We start from the raw sequence: 12,196 nt of genomic DNA, 5'->3' as shown, positions 1-12,196 counted from the left end.
AAAGCCCAACCCAACTAACTGTAAGACTCTTTTGCCCATTCTTTTTCTATTTTCTAATCATTTGGAAAATAACTACATAAAAAAGAAAATTTAACAACCACAGAGAGAACTATGGCTAACATTTTGATGTTCCTTCCTCTGGTCTTTGCACTAATTATAACTATATTTTACCAAAATCATAATCTTCTTGCATATATATTTTCTACCCTGACTTTTTTTCACCTGATATTTTATCATTAGCAGTTCTGAATTTCAATCAATATAGCAAAGAGGTATACAGTTCTTAGGTGTTATCTTGATTTTCTCCTGAATTTTAGAAATAATACATGCTAATTTAGAGGGGTAAGACAAACTACAAAAGTATTAAAAAAGATAAAAGCACATCCTTCTATAAAAGGATTTGATTCCATCCTTACTTCTACAAAGCAGCCACTTTTAACAGTTTACTGAATATTTTTCTTGCTTTGTTTCTGTAGTACATAAACCACCATAATTTGTTGTTCTATTCTCTCAGTAATGAACATTTAAGAGGTTTAAGATTTTCACTACATGAATAGTATAACAAACATTTTTTGCATATTAATATTCAAGGTAATAAAAATGAAAGTATTTCAATATATACAAATTAAACCTTTTCCTTGTTTTTCATAATTAGTAACAAAAATACAGACTTTGCTATATTTGTTAATTCAAAGTGCCAATGTTTTATTATGGTTATCATTTATTTTTTATTATAGGCAATTTTAGTAGTAAGTACTAATATTTCAGAAGCCCCTTAGGTGGATGGATGCATAAGAAATATTTAGTTGTTATCTAAGGGTTTTACTATCCTAAATCCGTCATGCTAATCAAGCACTCTTTTTTTTTTGAGTGAAAGAGAGACAGGAACATCGAGCTGTTTCTGTATGTGCCCTGGCAGAGGAATCAAACCAGCAACCTCTGCACTCCAGGATGACGCTCTCACCAACTGAGCATCCAACCAGGGTTTCTTTGTTCTCCCTTTTTTTTTATTTTTAGTGAGACAGAGAGAGCAAGGGAGAGAGAGGGGAGGGGGAAGGGGAGCATTTATTTGTTGTTCCAGTCAGTCGTGTATTCTTTGGTTACTTCCTGTATGTGCCCGCCCAGGGAGTGAACCCGCAACCTTGTCATTACAGGATGATGCTTGACAAGCTAACCAGCTGGGGCCAAGCACATTTCAAAAAATAACCAAATTGATATTAAGAATCATTCGAGAAATGTACCTAATATATAAAATTATCAAATTCCCAGGAAATTGTGAAATGTAATTGTCACGATAGTATCTGGAATCTATCCACAAGGACAAGCACACCAAGGCAGGAGACTTACATGACATTCCAATTACAAGTCCACATACAAATTATACATAGGTCCCCACCTCCAAAACTCTCAAAAGCTCAGAGTTACATATATCTGTACACATATCTCTGTATCTGAATTTTCACATTAAAAAAAGGTATGCCTACAATGCAAAAAATAATAATTTAAGCACAATACAAAATAAGTTTTGTTTTATTTGTTTCAAGACGAGTTTAGTTGAATACATGTTAGAATATAGGATCATCTTACAACTGATAAAAGTTAACAGTTTTTTTTAACTTCATGTGAACACAATTTTTAAATGCATTTTAACTCCTAAAGCAAGTGATATTAACTCCTAGTCTCAAGTGATATACGTATCAGTCTCCAAGAAAAAAAAAAGTGACCTTTGAAGAAAACATTAAATATCAACATCTAAAACCTCCCTCAGCCTGACCAGGCAGTGGAGCAGTGGATAGAGCATTGGCCTGGGATGCAGAGGACCCAAAATCTCATGGGCTCATTCGGCTTGAGCGTGGGGTTGCTGGCTTGGGCCTGGGATCATAGACATGACCCCATGGTTGCTGGCTTGAGCCCAAAGGTCGCTGGTTTGAAGCCCAAGGTCACTGGCTTGAGCAAGGGGCCACTCGCTCTGCTGTAGCTCCAGTCAAGGCACATATAAGAAAGCAATCAATGAACAACTAAGGTGCCACAACAAAGAACTGATGCTTCTCATCTCTCTCCCTTCCTGCCTGTCTGTCCCTGTCTGTCCCTCTCTCTGTCTCTCTCTCTCTGTGTGTGTCTCTCTCTCTCGCTAAAAGTATTAAATTAAAAAAATAATACCCCCCCCCGTCACATTTAAAGTTTTTCTTTGTGATGAGCATGGACACTCGGGAGAGGCTCAATCACTGCACTGGCCTGTGTGACCATCTCCCCCGCAGTTCCCAGCTGGGAGGTGAGGGTGATGGTGACACTCTGGGACGATAGAGCATTTCCAAAGCGATCCTCTCACTTTTTACTCTTAATAGGAGTTGAAGTGCAAATTTTGACTAAAATTACCAAACATTATACATGAATTCCAAAGTGAAATACAACAATATAATGCAACATTTCAAAAGGAAGATTCAGAAAAAGTTCCATAACTCTTGCTATCGTTTACCCATGTGGAAGGCGAAAAGAGTTGGAGATTATTGAAGATGAAGGTTTTTGGAGAAAGTTGCCAGCATGCTTCTCCCCAGAAGTTCTATGGGGTCCTTTGCTACTCACCTCAAGCACAGGCTAAGCGCTTGAGAGGACCACCCGGGAGTTTAAGATTTTTTTCCATATTACTCTCTAGAGGGTTTTTCTTTTATTCTTCAATTACAGTTGGCATTCAACACTATTTTATATCAGTTTCAGGTGTACAGCATGGTGGTTAGACACCTATATGAATTATGAAGTGAGCCCTGTCCTCGATCATTCTAGTACCCACCTGGCACCACACATAGTTACTACAGCATATTCCCTATGCTGTACTTTACATCTCCATGACTATTTTGTGGCTACAATTTGTACTTCTTAATCCCTTCATCTTTTTCACCTATGCCCCAGCACCCCTTTCATCTGGCAACCCTCAGTTTGTTCTCTGTATCTATGAGTATTTGTTTTGTTTATATTGTTCTTTAGATTTTGCATATAAGTGAAATCATATGGTATTTGTCTTTTCTTTATCTGACTTATTTCACTTAGCATAATACCCTTTATAGTGTACCCTCTGAGTTTTAGAAAGTAAAGCATTTCCTTTGGACCAGATCTAAACCATGAAGAGAGAGCTAGCTGTCTTACACGCTGTTCAAATATCACCTGCTGGAAAGAAGATACCAGAGCAAAAGAAGCAGGAGAAAACTCCTAGGTACTATGGAAGCCGAAATAAAAATGCACTTCTGCATTTCAAGGAAGATTTGGGAGAGACATCCCAATAATGAGAAGTCTCCAAGAAGCACCTGATAGAGAATGGGCCCATTTTATTTTATTTTTTTTATTTTTATTTTTTTCCTGAAGCTGGAAACAGAGAGACAGTCAGACAGACTCCCGCATGCGCCTGACTGGGATCCACCCGGCACGCCCACCAGGGGGCGACGCTCTGCCCACCAGGGGCCGATGCTCTGCCCATCCTGGGCGTCGCCATGTTGCGACCAGAGCTACTCTAGCGCCTGGGGCAGAGGCCACAGAGCCATCCCCAGCGCCCGGGCCATCTTTGCTCCAATGGAGCCTTGGCTGTGGGAGGGGAAGAGAGAGACAGAGAGGAAGGTGCAGCACAGGGGTGGAGAAGCAAATGGGCACTTCTCCTGTGTGCCCTGGCCGGAATCGAACCCCGGTCCTCCGCACGCTAGGCCGAAGCTCTACCGCTCAGCCAACCGGCCAGGGCCAATGGGCCCATTTTAAATGCACGCTGAAATAGAGGTGTAGACAAACACTAGATCATCAACAGTAAGAACTTTTATTTCCCCCACCTCTTCTGTCTATGAGCTCTAACCCTTAGTTAGCAAGATGGGGAAGGAGGATAGAGGGAGAAAGGGAGAGGGAAGGAGGGAAGGAGGGGAGGGGAAATCTAGTACTCCTATTTTCTATGGTTCCTTGCTTCTAGCCCTCTAGCTGGGGGGGGGGGGGGAGACATGTAACTTTAATGCAAGATTAATTTTTTTATTATCACATGAACATGCAGATTTATAAATCATGTGGTTAATTTTCTCAACTAGAAGTACTCAGAGAATTGCTTGATTTTAGTTAGAATGACCAGAAAAGTCATGGGAACTCCTTGAATTTTCATTTGCAAAATGATCAGACCATTTTATCAGCTTCCCTCTTCTTTTTTTCTTCCCCTGTCCTTGAATTTCAGATACAGATTTTTAGCCTTCTCTTCATGATAGATTTTAATAATAACAACAACCCACATTACTGAGTACTTACTCTGTGCTGGGCACTTTATTACGTACATTTTATATACATTTCTCATTCATCTTCATGCAACTCTGCAATATTACTGTCCTCATTTTACATATGATGGAACTGAGGCTTACCCAGGGTTGCACCATTAGTAAGTAGAGGATCTGGGAATTTACCCAAGTAGCCTGATTCCAGAGTCTGTCATCTTTCCATGAAAGAATGAGGGAAGTGTAGACTCTTAGTTCAAAGGATAAGAACTATCAGGCTTGCTTTCTTTAATAAAAGATATGCAGATCTCCCCCATTTCATAAGAAAATGAAAACATTCCACCAAAGGAGAATTAGTAGAAGAGTAAACATAGCTATTTTTCGTAATCACATAATCTGCTGACATACACACTTATTCCAAACTCATCATCCTGGATGATGCCACTATGTCAATAACCACAAAGCCTCCTCGATCCAGACATCAAATAACAATAATATCTAACATTTGTAATGTCTGACCTTTAAAAACAGCATTTTCATGTTTTAATCTGATTTTATTCTCACAACAATCCTCTGAGTGGGTATTATCAGTACTATGTTTTTGAAGAGAAAAATAAGATTAAGGTTTTTTAAAACTGTGTTTTACTGAATATCAACAACTGATACATGAACGAGTCAGAACTAAAAAGGGCAGATGTCAAAGGGAAGTTGAAACATCAGCCCAGTTTTATATCAAATTTCTAAACCCCTCTTTATCATCAATATTTAATCATTCTTGATCCCTATGCTTTGCATGTTTCCATGCTCAAAATGCCTCACAAACCCTCTAACACATACTGACTCCCTCACTTCATTCCAATGAGATAATCCATGGAGAGTAATAAATAATGCATATGGCTTCTAGATGTAGAGGCTGGGACTTCGAGAAGCAAACAAGTTGGCCCAGTCAATGGAATACAAGAATCTTAAAGACTTTTAAAAACCTGAGTCAAATGTATGTTTTAATATGGAAAGACGTGCCTTTTGTCACTAGAGATATTATTCTAGAATTTGAGAACCATGCCAGTACATTTCACAGTTACCTAATCATCTGGATTGCCTTTCTCTGAGAAAGCAAAGGTTCATGCAAGCAATTAGTTCTGCTAAGTTCCAGGATTTTTTTAAAAGGTTTTATTTGTTGATTTTAGATAGAGGGGAGAGAGAAAGCAAGAGAGAGAAATGCGTGTGTGTGTGGGGAGAGAGAGAGAGAGAGAGAGGGAGGAAGGGAGAAATGCGTGGGAGAGAAGCGGGAAATATCAACTCGTAGCTGCTTCCGGTATGTGCCCTGACTGGGCAAGCCCAGGGCCCTGAATGGGCGACCCCAGCATTGCAGGCTGACATTTTATCCATTGCACCACCAGAGGCCAAGCAAGTTCCAGGCTTTTTCTTTTTTTCATTTTGGAACTCCAAAAAATAAAATACTTTTTCTATCTATTCTTCATTTCCTCATAAGCAAGGCCATCAATGTGCCCACTCTCCAACCTCTGTATTTTTTGTACTCTCCATGGCCATAAGTACTAACAGTTCACTAGCTCAATGGTTCTCAGACTTCAGCACTGCTCAGAATCATCTGGAAGTCTTGTTAAAGCACAGATTGCTGGGCACCACCCCCAGAGTCTCTGATTCAGTCAGTCTGGAGTGGGGAAGAAGAGTTGGTATTTCTAACAAATTTCCAGGTGATGCTGAAGCTGCTAGTCTGGGTACCACGCCTGGGGCACCACGGGGCTAGTACTTCCCCCACATGTGCCCTTCAAGGGTCCCCACAGAAAAGCATTCAGCCGCTAAAGCTCACGAATCGCACGAATGGTGCTCAGTGCGTTGGCCTCACATTGAAGGCTTCTATCTGGAGGAAAAAGAAATGGTTGTCATGACTCACTCTCTTTTCAAGCCTTGCCAGCCACAAAATTAAAACCAGACAAGGGCTACACTGAAGGCAAAATGAAAACAGCTAATGTAACACTGTCTAAATTTTGAGATTTGCAGCATAAATTTAGAGACTTAGGACATATTTACAGCATACATTTAGAGAATTATGACTTCTGGAGATGGGACAAAGAAATAATAATAATAATTCAGATACACCACAGGCTGAGCCCACTAAGCTGGTACCACCGTGGCTGACGGGAAACCCAGAGCTCCGGCCCGAACCCCAGAAGCCAGCCAGACACTTGGCTCCCTGTTTTCTTTAACTGTCAACAATAGCTTCTTCCATGGAGTTCTCCAAACACGCCATCAACCTATAACTCTTTGGGCTAGCTAACTTCTTCCACAACTTCTCTACTATTGTTTAACACAGAAAAAAAAAATTAATTGTTGGGACCCGGAGCAGGTAGAGAGAAAATCTGAAGACAGAAGCTGGCAAAGGAATTCCCTTCAAGTTCCTTTGTCTTTATAATTACTACCTCTAGACAACTCTCAGGGGAGACTTTAATTCCATTTTTCATCTCTTTGAAAAAATAAGGCACTTATGTAATGATATAAGTACTTCAGTATTCTGGTTCATCAAAATGTGACTAATATTTTAAATAACACTTACTTTAAATAACAAAATGAAACTGACAAATATTATTATAAGATATAACATTTCTGCTTAGAAAATAAACTGTTAATTCTACTTTTATTTAATAGAGCAATATTTTGCAGAAACTACTGACCTTTTACTCTGATCATCATGAGTCCATTAAATTTCAAAATATGGGCCAGCCAGTAAATAATATGCTACTAAGTAATAAGCCTATGCCATCCAAATATACTTTTTCTCTTCCACTCCAAAGAAAAAGAAAACAGACGAATAATGGTAAGGTCACCGACACACCAATTTTTAAAGAAGTCATTCTGAGTGAGCCTGAGTCACCCAAACTACTTCCTTAGTGATAACAGTTGCCTAAGTAACCAAGATGTCTGACGATGCTTAGAAGTGCTTGGCCCTGTGCTAAGTTTCAAATCCACTAGTCATTTCCGTTATTTAATTGCTAACTGTTCTTCCTCCCTGCAGTTTGGGGCCTGTGTTTTATGTAGTAACCCAGCAACTAGTTATTATGCTATATTTTATCAAGGACAACAAAACAGGAAACCTTACATTTGCATGGATTTCAGAGTAAAAGTCAAGGTTATTGCACTTTAAAGGGGACCAATTATGTTAAACTAGGTCTCCCTATGGCAGAATGATCATGGAAGACTTGGAGACAAAATGATTTAACACACAAGAGAGAAGTAGACAGATGGTCCCTGAGCACAAGGAAGGTGCTAGATTCATTTCTGGGTCTTTAGCACTCAGCAGAGAGGCTGGTGTACAGTAGGACTCAAAATGCATCGACTGAAGGTGGCCACTGGTTCTCTTCAGAATAATCCACTCTGGTAAGTAATTGCACCATTACCAAGTTAAATTTCATTGGGCTGTTTAACACCTTCACATATTCTTTTACCCTGACTTCTACAAAGGATGGTCATATTTGTTGCTCTTGCCCTTGTACACATGTGAATTACTCTAAAGATGTTTTAATTTTAAATAGAGCTGGTGTTGATGAGCATTACCTGGAAAAAAATCTTAATACGCAATGGCAATAAGACTAGAATGATGCAAGACATTTTAAAATCTGGTAGTAAGCTCATGTGTTCTCAGTAATGCTGCTTTAGTTTGACCTTGAGAATCTTAGTGTCCTGTAACTCACCGAACCCCTCATTTAACACAACTCTCTCATGATTCTTGGACTGTACAATACCAGCACCCCAGATGTTAATAAATCTCTCTGAAATGCACACCAATAAAGAGTAAGGGTTAGTTAGGGTTATGTGTTCCAAAATGTGACCAATTTATTTCTTTTCCACTAGCAAATGTGGTTAAGGTTTTTTATTGATTTAATTGTATGCAGGAGTCATATGCCATATGTATTTAATCATTCTTGTGGGTTGAGTCAGAATTAAGAAATGAGATCTCCATAGAAAACCCCTAAAACTCCATAAATGTCTTGATGATTCACAAGGGATCCTATTGCTGCAACAAACAAAAAAAGAAAAAAAGATTTCCAAAGAGACAGACGGACACCATAAGAATGCCAAAGATGTCTGAGGATGTCATCAATAGTAGTACAAAAACACCATGGCATGCGAGGTACCCTAGAATGGTTTAGTGAGGAGCTTAGAATCAGAAGTCCTAGGTTCAAATCCTAGGTGTGCCACTTCCTAGCTATGTGAGCTTAAGTCAGTTACTTACTATCAACATTTCTGTGCTTCAGAGAAATAAACTGACTGTTACTTATTTTCTTTATATGTCTAATAGGGCTGTTATGAAGACTTAAAAAGTTAACACATGGAAAATAAGGTATCACTTGGCATACAATAGGAACTCAGTATATGCAAGCTATCATGATTACCATTAGCTTGCTTATCTGGGCCAGACTCTGATCCTAGTAATGAAATAACAGTGTGCATAGTTACCATGGACTATGAAAACCAACCCAGACATAGCAAAAGAAAACCCCTTATCTAGACACAAAAATATCTCTGCACTGTATTCTGGTCACACGTATCCAACCTCCTACAGTTCTAGAAATGACAGATGAATAAATTACAATATTGTATCAGAACAAATTTTCATAATTTATGCTATAAAGAAAATGTGTTGAATCTTTGTTAAGGTCAATTTCCATTATAGTTTTTGCAGTTATTCCACATATCTATAAGAGTCACATTAGAGGGCATATGTCCAGTACTTAGCTAATTAGAAATACAAAAGCTTACAGAATATTTTAGAAACCACTGCAACAGGATTATGAAGAGGGTTGTCAATCGCTTTATTCCCTACAGTTTACTCAGAATGGTCTTTCTTAACTTGTTTCGTGTAAGTTTAATAAATTTTAATTATACTTTGCCTTGCACAGTTCTATCGTCTTATATAATTATCGCAATAGTATCTGGGACCCACCAAGATAAGCACACCAGCACAGGAGACTAACATTCCAATTACAAGTCCCTGTACCAGTTATATGTAGGTCCCTACCTCCAAAACTATCGCAAGGCCATCAGGGACCTTCTGGGCATGAGCTCAGAATTGTATATATTTGTACACATATGTCTGCATCTGAATTTTCACATTTAAAAAGTTATGCCAGCAATGCAAAAAAAATAATAATTCAAACAGTGCATATTTTATTTGTCTTGAGACCAGTTTATGTAAGTACGTGTGGGACTCCTGGGGCATCTGACAGCTGCTAAGAGTGAACACTTTCTTAACTTCAGGTGAACAGAATTTTTAAACACATTTTGCCTCCCAAAACCATAACATAAATTAGTCTCAAGTGATATAAGTTGGTCGCTTTAAAAAACAAAAACAAAAAAAGAAAAGAAAAAAGGCTGCCTATGAGGAAAAGATTAAAGATCCAACATCTAGAAAACTCACACTTAAAGCTTTACTTTGTCATTACCATGGGCTTCCCATTTTCCACATGACATCATGGAGTGTTACTTTATATGTTTATTGTTTTTATTTTTATTTTAATTTATTGATTTTAGAGAGAGAGGAAGGGAAAAAGGGAGAGACAGAAGCATCAATCTGTTTCTGTATGTGCCCTGACCCAGGATCAAGCCAGCAACCTCTGAACATCGAAGTGATGCTCTAACCAACCAAGCTATCCAGCCATGGCATGCTTATTTTACTAACATACTGCTCAAAAAATTAGGGGATATTTCAAAATGAATATGAAGCTATAAAATATCCCCTAAGTTTTGTGAGCAGTATATTTGGTCTTTTGTTACTTATAACCTAGAAATCTTAATGATCTCTGTCAGCATACATAGAGACCACAGTTTGATGAAGTATATTTTAAACTGTGACTTTATCAAACATATTCAAAAGCAAATTGAGTATTTGAGATTCTGAAGAGTGTCTTTTCACTGGCTAACTGAATGTAGTATGCCAGAACTAAAGCATCTCCAAATTTTTGAAAAGATCAGTGAACTCATTAATCAGTTTTGACACAAGTAGGACAGACTTCTTTCATTCTTCCCAAATATGAAGGAAAGAGATGTTGGCTATAGAAAAACAATATTTCCTTTCCAACTTCACAGTTACCATAAATATAAATTAGAAATTATTTTTTAAAATTTTTTCAGTTCTTTAAAGGAAACTGTGCTATCACACAGTTTAAAAGAAACAGTTACTAGCCTGACCTGTGGTGGTTCAATGGATAAGGCGTCAACCTGGAAACACTGAGGTTGCCGGTTCAAAACCCTGGGCTTGCCTGGTCAAGGCACATATGGGAGTTGATGCTTCCAGCTCCTCCCTCCCTTCTCTCTCTCTCTTCCTCTCTCTCCTCTCTCTCCTCTCTAAAAATGAATAAATAAAAGAAACAGTTTCTATCATTAGACCCATTACCTAAATATATCCTGAAAAAAACTTCCAAAACTTGGGAACTCGATGACCTCAAAGTAAGTTTCTAGGACACCAAAACACTTGGCAAACTTTCTTGCAGTGACAGGACCTTCTTCTCCACCCTGAAAAATGGTCAAAACAACACTGTAGGCCAGGGTCAGATACCTGCATGATTGTTTTTGTTTTGTGTGGTAGTTTCACTGAACTGTAATGGGATTGTTTAGGTTTCTTCAAATAGGGTCTGATTTTTATGCTGGGTTGGTTTTGTTTTGGGTTTTGGATCAGGTGAACCAAGACTGACAATGTAGCTTCATATCTTTGTCTAACATTGATGTGGATTTTTTTTCTTTTTTTGGCACTATGTTTTCCCTGAATTTACTACTTAACATCGTTTGTCCCTTCTATGTATCTACCACCTTTTCTTTTCTTAGTCATAAACTGTGCTTTAGACTTTGATGAAATTATAAGTTGCACATAGTTCTATAGAAAACCATAATCTGCTTTCCCCCCAAAAAATGTTCAAAGAGATTTCTAGGAGTTTGTCTTTAAGCTGCTTTTTCTATAAATTTTAAAAAAACTTCTAGGGGAAACCAAAGTCTCTGATTTTTCACCCAATGTGGAGACCAGACCAACACACTCACATTGGATAAGGAACCATGTCAGGCAATCAATGTGAACTTATGCAAACAGACTAGAACTGCTGCTGTAAAAGGTAAAACGAGACCATTCAGCTTATACCCCACCTTTCCCATAAGTTTGACCCTACATGGACTACAGAAGGGAAGACACTTCCAGGTAAAGACATTTCAATGAGTTATCTTCAAATTAATTTTTCACCTAGATTTTTTTCTGTATCTAACACATCCACTCTCAGTTAGTCTGTCTAGAAGGCTGGGTCCTGTGCCTTGCCTGTCCTCCCTCTAATGTCACAGCATCTAACAGTCACCCTCCTTGATCATCGCTGTATCCCCCGATGTCAGACTCCTTTTCCATTCACCTGATCTACTGCCAACAGCCCTCAAGTTAGTCTCCCCACTTCATCCTCCACAGCATTCCAGAATGATCTTCTGAAATTGCAGCTACAAGAATGCCTTTCTTCTTGTCACAAAATGTAGTGAATTCCCACTGCCCACCACATTAATTATAAACTCCTCTCTGGCATTTCATCCTCCAATGCATGTTCCCATGTTAGCTTTCAATCCTTTCTCCCTGACAACTGCTCCATAATCCAGCCAGCCTGGGAGTCTTGAAATTCCCTAAGTCTTCCCAGAACCCTATCATCTATGCCAGGGGTCGAGAACCTACGGCTCACGAGCCAGATGTGGCTCTTTTGATGGCTGCATCTGGCTCACAGACAAATCTTTAATAAAAATAACGTTAAAAATAGAAAACATTCTCATGTATTACAATTCATTCATTTCCTATCGCTCATGTACATGGTTGCGGGTGGCTGGAGCCAATCACAGCTGTCCTCCAGGACAACACCAAATTTTTATTGGAGAATGCATAACGTACACGGGTCATTGTATGGCTCTCACAGAATTACATTTTAAAATAT

This window comes from Saccopteryx bilineata, chromosome 5 (assembly GCF_036850765.1).
Source record: "Saccopteryx bilineata isolate mSacBil1 chromosome 5, mSacBil1_pri_phased_curated, whole genome shotgun sequence".
Lineage (NCBI taxonomy): Eukaryota > Metazoa > Chordata > Mammalia > Chiroptera > Emballonuridae > Saccopteryx > Saccopteryx bilineata.
Note: the sequence above shows the minus strand (reverse complement) of the source record.